This window comes from Oncorhynchus nerka, linkage group LG14, assembly GCF_034236695.1.
Source record: "Oncorhynchus nerka isolate Pitt River linkage group LG14, Oner_Uvic_2.0, whole genome shotgun sequence".
NCBI classification, from domain to species: domain Eukaryota; kingdom Metazoa; phylum Chordata; class Actinopteri; order Salmoniformes; family Salmonidae; genus Oncorhynchus; species Oncorhynchus nerka.
The window spans coordinates 6,416,608-6,433,297 of record NC_088409.1 but is presented as its reverse complement, the minus strand read 5'-3'; the positions used below and the strand labels follow the sequence as shown (position 1 = coordinate 6,433,297).

Genomic DNA, 16,690 nt, shown 5'->3' with positions numbered 1-16,690 from the left:
TTAGAGACACAGGACAGCTTTAGAGACACAGGACGGCTTTAGAGACACAGGACGGCTTTAGAGACAGAGGACGGCTTTAGAGACAGAGGACAGCTTTAGAGACACAGGACAGCTTTAGAGACACAGGACAGCTTTAGAGACACAGGACAGCTTTAGAGACACAGGACAGCTTTAGGAGACACAGGACGGCTTTAGAGACACAGGACGGCTTTAGAGACACAGGACAGCTTTAGAGACAGGACGAAACATGGATCTGAGAATCAGAAGATTACATGATCATAACATACAAATAGATTGAATAAAACATTCAAGACAACGTAATATTGTAGCATTAGTGAGTGTGTAAGAAATGTCATTCAGTTCAAGGATACTAACCACTAGGCTACCCTGGGGTGGCAGGGTAGCCTAGTGAAAGGTTGCAAGTTCAAATCCCCGAGCTGACGAGGTACAAATCTGTTGTTCTGCCTCTGAACAAGGCAGTTAACCCACTGTTCCTAGGGCTGTCATTGTAAATAAGAATTTGTTCTTAACTGACTTGCCAAGTTAAATAAAAGGTCAAATAAATCAAATAAAAGGGAACCAATGGGGTGTTTACATTACTAACTAGGAGAACAGTGGGTTAGTATGACACGAGTAACTCCTTTTAAAAAGGTAAGAAAACAAATGGTTTAAAAACAATAATAATAATAATAATAATAATAATAATAATGATAATAATAATAATAATAATAATAATAATACTAATAATAATAACAATAATAATAATAATAATAATAATAATAATAATAATAATAATAACAATAATAATAATAATAATAATAATAATAATAATAATAATAATAATAATAACAATAATAATAATAATAATAACAATAATAATAACAATAATAACAATAATAATAATAATAATAACAATAATAATAACAATAATAATAACAATAATAACAATAATAATAATAATAATAACAATAATAATAACAATAATAATAACAATAATAATAATAATAATAATAATAATAACAATAACAATAATAATAATAATAATAACAATAATAATAACAATAATAATAATAACAATAATAACAATAATAATAATAATAATAACAATAATAATAACAATAATAACAATAATAATAATAATAATAACAATAATAATAACAATAATAATAATAATAATAATAATAATAATAATAATAATAAATCAAGGAATCTATCTCTTCGAGTCTTACCTGGTTATAGATGTCATCAGAGCGCAGCCTCCCGATCACCATGCCGATGAAGGTAGAACTGATAGGTACTCTCTTCGAGTCTTACCTGGTTATAGATGTCAGAGCGCAGCCTCCCGATCACCATGCCGATGAAGGTAGAACTGATAGGTACTCTCTTCGAGTCTTACCTGGTTATAGATGTCAGAGCGCAGCCTCCCGATCACCATGCCGATGAAGGTAGAACTGATCGGTACCCTCTTCGAGTCTTACCTGGTTATAGATGTCATCAGAGCGCAGCCTCCCGATCACCATGCCGATGAAGGTAGAACTGATAGGTACTCTCTTCGAGTCTTACCTGGTTATAGATGTCAGAGCGCAGCCTCCCGATCACCATGCCGATGAAGGTAGAACTGATAGGTACTCCCTTCGAGTCTTACCTGGTTATAGATGTCATCAGAGCGCAGCCTCCCGATCACCATGCCGATGAAGGTAGAACTGATAGGTACTCTCTTCGAGTCTTACCTGGTTATAGATGTCAGAGCGCAGCCTCCCGATCACCATGCCGATGAAGGTAGAACTGATAGGTACTCTCTTCGAGTCTTACCTGGTTATAGATGTCAGAGCGCAGCCTCCGATCACCATGCCGATGAAGGTAGAACTGATAGGTACTCTCTTCGAGTCTTACCTGGTTATAGATGTCATCAGAGCGCAGCCTCCCGATCACCATGCCGATGAAGGTAGAACTGATAGGTACTCTCTTCGAGTCTTACCTGGTTATAGATGTCATCAGAGCGCAGCCTCCCGATCACCATGCCGATGAAGGTAGAACTGATAGGTACTCTCTTCGAGTCTTACCTGGTTATAGATGTCATCAGAGCGCAGCCTCCCGATCACCATGCCGATGAAGGTAGAACTGATAGGTACTCTCTTCGAGTCTTACCTGGTTATAGATGTCATCAGAGCGCAGCCTCCCGATCACCATGCCGATGAAGGTAGAACTGATAGGTACTCTCTTCGAGTCTTACCTGGTTATAGATGTCATCAGAGCGCAGCCTCCCGATCACCATGCCGATGAAGGTAGAACTGATAGGTACTCTCTTCGAGTCTTACCTGGTTATAGATGTCAGAGCGCAGCCTCCCGATCACCATGCCGATGAAGGTAGAACTGATAGGTACTCTCTTCGAGTCTTACCTGGTTATAGATGTCATCAGAGCGCAGCCTCCCGATCACCATGCCGATGAAGGTAGAACTGATAGGTACTCCCTTCGAGTCTTACCTGGTTATAGATGTCAGAGCGCAGCCTCCCGATCACCATGCCGATGAAGGTAGAACTGATAGGTACCCTCTTCGAGTCTTACCTGGTTATAGATGTCAGAGCGCAGCCTCCCGATCACCATGCCGATGAAGGTAGAACTGATAGGTACTCCCTTCGAGTCTTACCTGGTTATAGATGTCAGAGCGCAGCCTCCCGATCACCATGCCGATGAAGGTAGAACTGATAGGTACTCTCTTCGAGTCTTACCTGGTTATAGATGTCATCAGAGCGCAGCCTCCCGATCACCATGCCGATGAAGGTAGAACTGATAGGTACTCTCTTCGAGTCTTACCTGGTTATAGATGTCAGAGCGCAGCCTCCCGATCACCATGCCGATGAAGGTAGAACTGATAGGTACTCTCTTCGAGTCTTACCTGGTTATAGATGTCATCAGAGCGCAGCCTCCCGATCACCATGCCGATGAAGGTAGAACTGATAGGTACTCCCTTCGAGTCTTACCTGGTTATAGATGTCAGAGCGCAGCCTCCCGATCACCATGCCGATGAAGGTAGAACTGATAGGTACCTCTTCGAGTCTTACCTGGTTATAGATGTCAGAGCGCAGCCTCCCGATCACCATGCCGATGAAGGTAGAACTGATAGGTACTCCTTCGAGTCTTACCTGGTTATAGATGTCAGAGCGCAGCCTCCCGATCACCATGCCGATGAAGGTAGAACTGATAGGTACTCTCTTCGAGTCTTACCTGGTTATAGATGTCATCAGAGCGCAGCCTCCCGATCACCATGCCGATGAAGGTAGAACTGATAGGTACTCTCTTGAGTCTTACCTGGTTATAGATGTCAGAGCGCAGCCTCCCGATCACCATGCCGATGAAGGTAGAACTGATAGGTACCCTCTTCGAGTCTTACCTGGTTATAGATGTCAGAGCGCAGCCTCCCGATCACCATGCCGATGAAGGTAGAACTGATAGGTACTCTCTTCGAGTCTTACCTGGTTATAGATGTCATCAGAGCGCAGCCTCCCGATCACCATGCCGATGAAGGTAGAACTGATAGGTACTCTCTTCGAGTCTTACCTGGTTATAGATGTCAGAGCGCAGCCTCCCGATCACCATGCCGATGAAGGTAGAACTGATAGGTACTCTCTTCGAGTCTTACCTGGTTATAGATGTCATCAGAGCGCAGCCTCCCGATCACCATGCTGATGAAGGTAGAACTGATAGGTACCCTCTTCGAGTCTTACCTGGTTATAGATGTCAGAGCGCAGCCTCCCGATCACCATGCCGATGAAGGTAGAACTGATAGGTACTCTCTTCGAGTCTTACCTGGTTATAGATGTCATCAGAGCGCAGCCTCCCGATCACCATGCCGATGAAGGTAGAACTGATAGGTACTCCCTTCGAGTCTTACCTGGTTATAGATGTCATCAGAGCGCAGCCTCCCGATCACCATGCCGATGAAGGTAGAACTGATAGGTACCCTCTTCGAGTCTTACCTGGTTATAGATGTCATCAGAGCGCAGCCTCCCGATCACCATGCTGATGAAGGTAGAACTGATAGGTACTCTCTGGAAGTAGCTCTCGGGGTAGTTAGCTGGCCGCTTGGCTCTGATTGGCTGGAGTAGCCAGTACTCCGCAGCAGCTTACAGATGTCATCCAGGTTGGAGTCCGCTGAGGAGCGGGCAGCACTGGACACACAAACAGGACATGTATAGCTAGTAGCACGCTCCAATCAAATGGTTGTTTTTCTTTCATTACAATTATAGATAGTATTATATTAGGATAGTATTATAGATAGTAGTATAGTATTATAGATAGTACTACAGTATTATAGTATTATATAGATAGTAGTATAGTAGTATGGATAGTAGTATAGTATAATAGATAGTAGTATAGTATTATAGAGAGTACTACAGTATAATAGAGAGTATTATAGAGAGTAGTATAGTATTATAGAGAGTAGTATAGTATTATAGAGAGTATTATAGTATTATAGATAGTACTACAGTATTATAGTATTATAGATAGTAGTATAGTAGTATGGATAGTAGTATAGTATAATAGATAGTACTACAGTATAATAGAGAGTATTATAGAGAGTAGTATAGTATTATAGAGAGTATTATAGAGAGTAGTATAGTATTATAGAGAGTATTATAGAGAGTAGTATAGTATTATAGAGTAGTATAGTATTATAGAGAGTAGTATAGTATTATAGAGAGTAGTATAGTATTATAGATAGTACTACAGTATTATAGTATTATAGATAGTAGTATAGTAGTATGGATAGTAGTATAGTATAATAGATAGTAGTATAGTATTATAGATAGTACTACAGTATAATAGAGAGTACTACAGTATAATAGAGAGTATTATAGAGAGTAGTATAGTATTATAGAGAGTATTATAGAGAGTAGTATAGTATTATAGAGAGTATTATAGAGAGTAGTATAGTATTATAGAGAGTATTATAGAGAGTAGTATAGTATTATAGAGAGTAGTATAGTATTATAGAGTAGTATAGTATTATAGAGAGTAGTATAGTATTATAGAGAGTAGTATAGTATTATAAAGAGTAGTATAGTATTATAAAGAGTATTATAGTATTATAGAGAGTAGTATAGTATTATAGAGAGTAGTATAGTATTATAGAGTAGTATAGTATTATAGAGAGTAGTATAGTATTATAGAGAGTATTATAGTATTATAGAGAGTATTATAGTATTATAGATATTATCATAGTATTATAGAGAGTAGTATAGTATTATAGAGAGTATTATAGTATTATAGAGAGTAGTATAGTATTATAGAGAGTATTATAGTATTATAGAGAGTAGTATAGTATTATAGATATTATCATAGTATTATAGAGAGTAGTATAGTATTATAGATAGTAGTATAGTATTATAGAGTAGTATAGTATTATAGAGAGTAGTATAGTATTATAGAGAGTAGTATAGTATTATAGAGAGTAGTATAGTATTATAGATATTATCATAGTATTATAGATAGTATTACAGTATTATAGATAGTATTACAGTATTATAGATAGTATTATTATAGATAGTATTACAGTATTATAGATAGTATTACAGTATTATAGATATTATCATAGTATTATAGATATTATCATAGTATTATAGGAATGTATAAAGGATGTAGAAGCCATTTCCCCCCCCCAAAACAGCAGCAAAGTTCTCACCTGTATCTATAGTAGGACACCAGCATCCTCTCTCTGACCTCCCCCTCCATCTTCTGGTCAATAACCAACAGCATGACTCCATAGAGATACAGCGCCTCACACTGGTTAACAAGGAGACAAACAGCACATGGTAGGACTAACATACCTTCAGGACCTGACACTGGTTAACAAGGAGACAAACAGCACATGGTAGGACTAACATACCTTCAGGACATACAGGACCTCACACTGGTTAACAAGGAGACAAACAGCACATGGTAGGACTAACATACCTTCAGGACATACAGGACCTCACACTGGTTAACAAGGAGACAAACAGCACATGGTAGGACTAACATACCTTCGGGACATCGCCAAACATACAGGGACGATTTTCCTAAATGTATATAAGTTGATCATAGAGCTACGAAGCTTCCAGGGAACACGCCCGCCCCGGGGGCCCTTCTACAAAATCTAAGTAATTACAAGAGATTGGGGCGGCAGGGTAGCCTAGTGGTTAGAGGGGGGCGGCAGGGTAGCCTAGTGGTTAGAGGGGGGAGGCAGGGTAGCCTAGTGGTTAGAGGGGGGCGGCAGGGTAGCCTAGTGGTTAGAGGGGGGCGGCAGGGTAGCCTAGTGGTTAGAGGGGGGCGGCAGGGTAGCCTAGTGGTTAGAGGGGGGCGGCAGGGTAGCCTAGTGGTTAGAGGGGGTAGGCAGGTGGTTAGAGCGTTGGACTAGTAACCGAAAGGTTGCAAGATCGAATCTCCCCAACTGACGAGGTAAAAAAATCTGTCGTTCTGCCCCTGAACAAGGCAGTTAACCGTCATTGAAAATACGAATTTGTTCTTAACTGACTTGACGAGTAAAATAAAAATGTAAATAAATGTTGTTGTTGTTTTTACCAGGAGCTGTTTTCCATCCTCATTCAGCAGCACCGTCTCCAGGGTCTGTTGAATGTAAACTCCTTCATACAGGTCATCCAGATACCTGGAGAGAAGAACAGCTGATTAGATAAAGCATGGTGAGGAGACAGAACAGCTGATTAGATAAAGCATGGTGAGGAGACAGAGACAGAACAGCTGATTAGATAAAGCATGGTGAGGAGACAGAGACAGAACAGCTGACTAGATAAAGCATGGTGAGGAGACAGAGACAGAACAGCTGACTAGATAAAGCATGGTGAGGAGACAGAGACAGAACAGCTGATTAGATAAAGCATGGTGAGGAGACAGAGACAGAACAGCTGATTAGATAAAGCATGGTGAGGAGACAGAGACAGAACAGCTGACTAGATAAAGCATGGTGAGGAGACAGAACAGCTGATTAGATAAAGCATGGTGAGGAGACAGAGACAGAACAGCTGACTAGATAAAGCATGGTGAGGAGACAGAGACAGAACAGCTGACTAGATAAAGCATGGTGAGGAGACAGAGACAGAACAGCTGACTAGATAAAGCATGGTGAGGAGACAGAACAGCTGATTAGATAAAGCATGGTGAGGAGACAGAACAGCTGATTAGATAAAGCATGGTGAGGAGACAGAACAGCTGATTAGATAAAGCATGGTGAGGAGACAGAACAGCTGATTAGATAAAGCATGGTGAGGAGACAGAACAGCTGATTAGATAAAGCATGGTGAGGAGACAGAACAGCTGATTAGATAAAGCATGGTGAGGAGACAGAACAGCTGATTAGATAAAGCATGGTGAGGAGACAGAACAGCTGATTAGATAAAGCATGGTGAGGAGACAGAGACAGAACAGCTGACTAGATAAAGCATGGTGAGGAGACAGAGACAGAACAGCTGATTAGATAAAGCATGGTGAGGAGACAGAACAGCTGATTAGATAAAGCATGGTGAGGAGACAGAACAGCTGATTAGATAAAGCATGGTGAGGAGACAGAACAGCTGACTAGATAAAGCATGGTGAGGAGACAGAACAGCTGACTAGATAAAGCATGGTGAGGAGACAGAACAGCTGACTAGATAAAGCATGGTGAGGAGACAGAACAGCTGACTAGATAAAGCATGGTGAGGAGACAGAACAGCTGATTAGATAAAGCATGGTGAGGAGACAGAACAGCTGATTAGATAAAGCATGGTGAGGAGACAGAGACAGAGACAGCTGATTAGATAAAGCATGGTGAGGAGACAGAGACAGAACAGCTGACTAGATAAAGCATGGTGAGGAGACAGAGACAGAGACAGCTGATTAGATAAAGCATGGTGAGGAGACAGAGACAGAACAGCTGATTAGATAAAGCATGGTGAGGAGACAGAGACAGAACAGCTGATTAGATAAAGCATGGTGAGGAGACAGAGACAGCTGATTAGATAAAGCATGGTGAGGAGACAGAGACAGCTGATTAGATAAAGCATGGTGAGGAGACAGAGACAGAGACAGCTGATTAGATAAAGCATGGTGAGGAGACAGAACAGCTGACTAGATAAAGCATGGTGAGGAGACAGAACAGCTGATTAGATAAAGCATGGTGAGGAGACAGAGACAGAACAGCTGATTAGATAAAGCATGGTGAGGAGACAGAACAGCTGACTAGATAAAGCATGGTGAGGAGACAGAACAGCTGACTAGATAAAGCATGGTGAGGAGACAGAACAGCTGACTAGATAAAGCATGGTGAGGAGACAGAACAGCTGACTAGATAAAGCATGGTGAGGAGACAGAACAGCTGACTAGATAAAGCATGGTGAGGAGACAGAGACAGAACAGCTGACTAGATAAAGCATGGTGAGGAGACAGAGACAGAACAGCTGACTAGATAAAGCATGGTGAGGAGACAGAGACAGAACAGCTGATTAGATAAAGCATGGTGAGGAGACAGAGACAGAACAGCTGATTAGATAAAGCATGGTGAGGAGACAGAGACAGAACAGCTGACTAGATAAAGCATGGTGAGGAGACAGAACAGAACAGCTGATTAGATAAAGCATGGTGAGGAGACAGAGACAGAACAGCTGATTAGATAAAGCATGGTGAGGAGACAGACAGAACAGCTGACTAGATAAAGCATGGTGAGGAGACAGAGACAGAACAGCTGATTAGATAAAGCATGGTGAGGAGACAGAACAGCTGATTAGATAAAGCATGGTGAGGAGACAGAACAGCTGATTAGATAAAGCATGGTGAGGAGACAGAACAGAACAGCTGATTAGATAAAGCATGGTGAGGAGACAGAACAGAACAGACTAGATAAAGCATGGTGAGGAGACAGAACAGCTGATTAGATAAAGCATGGTGAGGAGACAGAACAGCTGATTAGATAAAGCATGGTGAGGAGACAGAACAGCTGATTAGATAAAGCATGGTGAGGAGACAGAGACAGAACAGCTGACTAGATAAAGCATGGTGAGGAGACAGAGACAGAACAGCTGATTAGATAAAGCATGGTGAGGAGACAGAGACAGAACAGCTGACTAGATAAAGCATGGTGAGGAGACAGACAGCTGACTAGATAAAGCATGGTGAGGAGACAGAGACAGAACAGCTGACTAGATAAAGCATGGTGAGGAGACAGAGACAGAACAGCTGACTAGATAAAGCATGGTGAGGAGACAGAACAGCTGATTAGATAAAGCATGGTGAGGAGACAGAACAGCTGATTAGATAAAGCATGGTGAGGAGACAGAACAGCTGATTAGATAAAGCATGGTGAGGAGACAGAGACAGAACAGCTGACTAGATAAAGCATGGTGAGGAGACAGAGACAGAACAGCTGATTAGATAAAGCATGGTGAGGAGACAGAGACAGAACAGCTGACTAGATAAAGCATGGTGAGGAGACAGAACAGCTGACTAGATAAAGCATGGTGAGGAGACAGAGACAGAACAGCTGACTAGATAAAGCATGGTGAGGAGACAGAACAGCTGATTAGATAAAGCATGGTGAGGAGACAGAGACAGCTGATTAGATAAAGCATGGTGAGGAGACAGAACAACTGATTAGATAAAGCATGGTGAGGAGACAGAGACAGAACAGCTGATTAGATAAAGCATGGTGAGGAGACAGAGACAGAACAGCTGACTAGATAAAGCATGGTGAGGAGACAGAACAGCTGATTAGATAAAGCATGGTGAGGAGACAGAGACAGCTGATTAGATAAAGCATGGTGAGGAGACAGAGACAGAACAGCTGATTAGATAAAGCATGGTGAGGAGACAGAACAACTGATTAGATAAAGCATGGTGAGGAGACAGAGACAGAACAGCTGACTAGATAAAGCATGGTGAGGAGACAGAGACAGAACAGCTGACTACATAAAGCATGGTGAGGAGACAGAACAGCTGATTAGATAAAGCATGGTGAGGAGACAGAGACAGAACAGCTGACTACATAAAGCATGGTGAGGAGACAGAACAGCTGATTAGATAAAGCATGGTGAGGAGACAGAACAGCTGACTAGATAAAGCATGGTGAGGAGACAGAACAGCTGATTAGATAAAGCATGGTGAGGAGACAGAGACAGAACAGCTGACTAGATAAAGCATGGTGAGGAGACAGAGACAGAACAGCTGACTAGATAAAGCATGGTGAGGAGACAGAGACAGAACAGCTGATTAGATAAAGCATGGTGAGGAGACAGAGACAGAACAGCTGACTAGATAAAGCATGGTGAGGAGACAGAACAGCTGATAGATAAAGCATGGTGAGGAGACAGAGACAGAACAGCTGACTAGATAAAGCATGGTGAGGAGACAGAGACAGAACAGCTGACTAGATAAAGCATGGTGAGGAGACAGAGACAGAACAGCTGATTAGATAAAGCATGGTGAGGAGACAGAACAGCTGATTAGATAAAGCATGGTGAGGAGACAGAGACAGAACAGCTGACTAGATAAAGCATGGTGAGGAGACAGAACAGCTGATTAGATAAAGCATGGTGAGGAGACAGAGACAGAACAGCTGACTAGATAAAGCATGGTGAGGAGACAGAGACAGAACAGCTGACTAGATAAAGCATGGTGAGGAGACAGAGACAGAACAGCTGATTAGATAAAGCATGGTGAGGAGACAGAGACAGAACAGCTGACTAGATAAAGCATGGTGAGGAGACAGAACAGCTGACTAGATAAAGCATGGTGAGGAGACAGAGACAGAACAGCTGACTAGATAAAGCATGGTGAGGAGACAGAACAGCTGACTAGATAAAGCATGGTGAGGAGACAGAGACAGAACAGCTGACTAGATAAAGCATGGTGAGGAGACAGAACAGCTGATTAGATAAAGCATGGTGAGGAGACAGAGACAGAACAGCTGATTAGATAAAGCATGGTGAGGAGACAGAACAGCTGACTAGATAAAGCATGGTGAGGAGACAGAGACAGAACAGCTGACTAGATAAAGCATGGTGAGGAGACAGAGACAGAACAGCTGATTAGATAAAGCATGGTGAGGAGACAGAACAGCTGATTAGATAAAGCATGGTGAGGAGACAGAGACAGAACAGCTGACTAGATAAAGCATGGTGAGGAGACAGAGACAGAACAGCTGATTAGATAAAGCATGGTGAGGAGACAGAGACAGAACAGCTGATTAGATAAAGCATGGTGAGGAGACAGAACAGCTGACTAGATAAAGCATGGTGAGGAGACAGAACAGCTGATTAGATAAAGCATGGTGAGGAGACAGAGACAGAACAGCTGATTAGATAAAGCATGGTGAGGAGACAGAGACAGAACAGCTGACTAGATAAAGCATGGTGAGGAGACAGAGACAGAACAGCTGATTAGATAAAGCATGGTGAGGAGACAGAACAGCTGACTAGATAAAGCATGGTGAGGAGACAGAGACAGAACAGCTGATTAGATAAAGCATGGTGAGGAGACAGAACAGCTGATTAGATAAAGCATGGTGAGGAGACAGAACAGCTGATTAGATAAAGCATGGTGAGGAGACAGAGCAGCTGACTAGATAAAGCATGGTGAGGAGACAGAACAGCTGACTAGATAAAGCATGGTGAGGAGACAGAACAGCTGACTAGATAAAGCATGGTGAGGAGACAGAGACAGAACAGCTGACTAGATAAAGCATGGTGAGGAGACAGAGACAGAACAGCTGATTAGATAAAGCATGGTGAGGAGACAGAGACAGCTGATTAGATAAAGCATGGTGAGGAGACAGAGACAGAACAGCTGACTAGATAAAGCATGGTGAGGAGACAGAACAGCTGATTAGATAAAGCATGGTGAGGAGACAGAGACAGAACAGCTGACTAGATAAAGCATGGTGAGGAGACAGAACAGCTGACTAGATAAAGCATGGTGAGGAGACAGAACAGCTGACTAGATAAAGCATGGTGAGGAGACAGAGACAGAACAGCTGACTACATAAAGCATGGTGAGGAGACAGAACAGCTGATTAGATAAAGCATGGTGAGGAGACAGAGACAGAACAGCTGATTAGATAAAGCATGGTGAGGAGACAGAGACAGAACAGCTGACTAGATAAAGCATGGTGAGGAGACAGAGACAGAACAGCTGATTAGATAAAGCATGGTGAGGAGACAGAGACAGAACAGCTGACTAGATAAAGCATGGTGAGGAGACAGAGACAGAACAGCTGACTACATAAAGCATGGTGAGGAGACAGAACAGCTGATTAGATAAAGCATGGTGAGGAGACAGAGACAGAACAGCTGACTATATAAAGCATGGTGAGGAGACAGAACAGCTGATTAGATAAAGCATGGTGAGGAGACAGAACAGCTGACTAGATAAAGCATGGTGAGGAGACAGAGACAGAACAGCTGATTAGATAAAGCATGGTGAGGAGACAGAACAGCTGATTAGATAAAGCATGGTGAGGAGACAGAACAGCTGACTAGATAAAGCATGGTGAGGAGACAGAGACAGAACAGCTGACTACATAAAGCATGGTGAGGAGACAGAACAGCTGATTAGATAAAGCATGGTGAGGAGACAGAGACAGAACAGCTGACTACATAAAGCATGGTGAGGAGACAGAACAGCTGATTAGATAAAGCATGGTGAGGAGACAGAACAGCTGACTAGATAAAGCATGGTGAGGAGACAGAGACAGAACAGCTGATTAGATAAAGCATGGTGAGGAGACAGAGACAGAACAGCTGACTAGATAAAGCATGGTGAGGAGACAGAACAGCTGACTAGATAAAGCATGGTGAGGAGACAGAGACAGAACAGCTGATTAGATAAAGCATGGTGAGGAGACAGAGACAGAACAGCTGATTAGATAAAGCATGGTGAGGAGACAGAGACAGAACAGCTGACTAGATAAAGCATGGTGAGGAGACAGAGACAGAACAGCTGATTAGATAAAGCATGGTGAGGAGACAGAGACAGAACAGCTGACTAGATAAAGCATGGTGAGGAGACAGAGACAGAACAGCTGACTAGATAAAGCATGGTGAGGAGACAGAACAGCTGATTAGATAAAGCATGGTGAGGAGACAGAGACAGAACAGCTGACTAGATAAAGCATGGTGAGGAGACAGAGACAGAACAGCTGATTAGATAAAGCATGGTGAGGAGACAGAGACAGAACAGCTGACTAGATAAAGCATGGTGAGGAGACAGAGACAGAACAGCTGATTAGATAAAGCATGGTGAGGAGACAGAACAGCTGATTAGATAAAGCATGGTGAGGAGACAGAGACAGAACAACTGACTAGATAAAGCATGGTGAGGAGACAGAGACAGAACAGCTGACTAGATAAAGCATGGTGAGGAGACAGAACAGCTGATTAGATAAAGCATGGTGAGGAGACAGAGAAAGAACAGCTGACTAGATAAAGCATGGTGAGGAGACAGAGACAGAACAGCTGATTAGATAAAGCATGGTGAGGAGACAGAACAGCTGATTAGATAAAGCATGGTGAGGAGACAGAGACAGAACAGCTGATTAGATAAAGCATGGTGAGGAGACAGAACAGCTGACTAGATAAAGCATGGTGAGGAGACAGAACAGCTGACTAGATAAAGCATGGTGAGGAGACAGAGACAGAACAGCTGATTAGATAAAGCATGGTGAGGAGACAGAGACAGAACAGCTGATTAGATAAAGCATGGTGAGGAGACAGAACAGCTGACTAGATAAAGCATGGTGAGGAGACAGAGACAGAACAGCTGACTAGATAAAGCATGGTGAGGAGACAGAACAGCTGACTAGATAAAGCATGGTGAGGAGACAGAACAGCTGACTAGATAAAGCATGGTGAGGAGACAGAACAGAACTGACTAGATAAAGCATGGTGAGGAGACAGAACAGCTGACAGATAAAGCATGGTGAGGAGACAGAACAGCATGATAAAGCATGGAGAGGAGACAGAACAGCTGACTAGATAAAGCATGGTGAGGAGACAGAACAGCTGACTAGATAAAGCATGGTGAGGAGACAGAACAGCTGACTAGATAAAGCATGGTGAGGAGACAGAACAGCTGACTAGATAAAGCATGGTGAGGAGACAGAGACAGAACAGCTGATTAGATAAAGCATGGTGAGGAGACAGAACAGCTGACTACATAAAGCATGGTGAGGAGACAGAACAGCTGATTAGATAAAGCATGGTGAGGAGACAGAGACAGAACAGCTGACTAGATAAAGCATGGTGAGGAGACAGAGACAGAACAGCTGACTAGATAAAGCATGGTGAGGAGACAGAACAGCTGACTAGATAAAGCATGGTGAGGAGACAGAACAGCTGACTAGATAAAGCATGGTGAGGAGACAGAGACAGAACAGCTGATTAGATAAAGCATGGTGAGGAGACAGAACAGCTGATTAGATAAAGCATGGTGAGGAGACAGAACAGCTGATTAGATAAAGCATGGTGAGGAGACAGAGACAGAACAGCTGATTAGATAAAGCATGGTGAGGAGACAGAACAGCTGACTAGATAAAGCATGGTGAGGAGACAGAGACAGAACAGCTGACTAGATAAAGCATGGTGAGGAGACAGAACAGCTGACTAGATAAAGCATGGTGAGGAGACAGAACAGCTGATTAGATAAAGCATGGTGAGGAGACAGAACAGCTGATTAGATAAAGCATGGTGAGGAGACAGAACAGCTGACTAGATAAAGCATGGTGAGGAGACAGAGACAGAACAGCTGACTAGATAAAGCATGGTGAGGAGACAGAGACAGAACAGCTGACTAGATAAAGCATGGTGAGGAGACAGAGACAGAACAGCTGATTAGATAAAGCATGGTGAGGAGACAGAACAGCTGATTAGATAAAGCATGGTGAGGAGACAGAACAGCTGATTAGATAAAGCATGGTGAGGAGACAGAACAGCTGATTAGATAAAGCATGGTGAGGAGACAGAGACAGAACAGCTGATTAGATAAAGCATGGTGAGGAGACAGAACAGCTGACTAGATAAAGCATGGTGAGGAGACAGAGACAGAACAGCTGACTAGGAGACAGAACAGCACTGATAAAGCATGGTGAGGAGACAGAACAGCTGATTAGATAAAGCATGGTGAGGAGACAGAACAGCTGATTAGATAAAGCATGGTGAGGAGACAGAACAGCTGACTAGATAAAGCATGGTGAGGAGACAGAGACAGAACAGCTGACTAGATAAAGCATGGTGAGGAGACAGAGACAGAACAGCTGACTAGATAAAGCATGGTGAGGAGACAGAGACAGAACAGCTGATTAGATAAAGCATGGTGAGGAGACAGAACAGCTGATTAGATAAAGCATGGTGAGGAGACAGAACAGCTGATTAGATAAAGCATGGTCAGGAGACAGAACAGCTGATTAGATAAAGCATGGTGAGGAGACAGAACAGCTGACTAGATAAAGCATGGTGAGGAGACAGAACAGCTGACTAGATAAAGCATGGTGAGGAGACAGAGACAGAACAGCTGACTACATAAAGCATGGTGAGGAGACAGAACAGCTGATTAGATAAAGCATGGTCAGGAGACAGAACAGCTGATTAGATAAAGCATGGTGAGGAGACAGAGACAGAACAGCTGATTAGATAAAGCATGGTGAGGAGACAGAACAGCTGACTAGATAAAGCATGGTGAGGAGACAGAACAGCTGACTAGATAAAGCATGGTGAGGAGACAGAACAGCTGACTAGATAAAGCATGGTGAGGAGACAGAACAGCTGACTAGATAAAGCATGGTGAGGAGACAGAACAGCTGACTAGATAAAGCATGGTGAGGAGACAGAACAGCTGATTAGATAAAGCATGGTGAGGAGACAGAACAGCTGATTAGATAAAGCATGGTGAGGAGACAGAGACAGCTGATTAGATAAAGCATGGTGAGGAGACAGAGACAGCTGATTAGATAAAGCATGGTGAGGAGACAGAGACAGAACAGCTGATTAGATAAAGCATGGTGAGGAGACAGAGACAGCTGATTAGATAAAGCATGGTGAGGAGACAGAGACAGCTGATTAGATAAAGCATGGTGAGGAGACAGAGACAGCTGATTAGATAAAGCATGGTGAGGAGACAGAGACAGAACAGCTGACTAGATAAAGCATGGTGAGGAGACAGAACAGCTGACTAGATAAAGCATGGTGAGGAGACAGAACAGCTGACTAGATAAAGCATGGTGAGGAGACAGAACAGCTGACTAGATAAAGCATGGTGAGGAGACAGAACAGCTGACTAGATAAAGCATGGTGAGGAGACAGAGACAGAACAGCTGACTAGATAAAGCATGGTGAGGAGACAGAGACAGAACAGCTGACTAGATAAAGCATGGTGAGGAGACAGAGACAGAACAGCTGATTAGATAAAGCATGGTGAGGAGACAGAGACAGAACAGCTGACTAGATAAAGCATGGTGAGGAGACAGAGACAGAACAGCTGACTAGATAAAGCATGGTGAGGAGACAGAACAGCTGATTAGATAAAGCATGGTGAGGAGACAGAGACAGAACAGCTGATTAGATAAAGCATGGTGAGGAGACAGACAGAACAGCTGACTAGATAAAGCATGGTGAGGAGACAGAGACAGAACAGCTGATTAGATAAAGCATGGTGAGGAGACAGAACAGCTG

General features: G+C 42.8%; 1 pseudogene; it reads right to left on the bottom strand.

Moving 5' to 3' along the window:
* LOC135575104 (WASH complex subunit 5-like) overlaps positions 1–16,690 on the bottom strand; it is a 78,399-nt pseudogene that overhangs the window by 47,898 nt on the left and 13,811 nt on the right.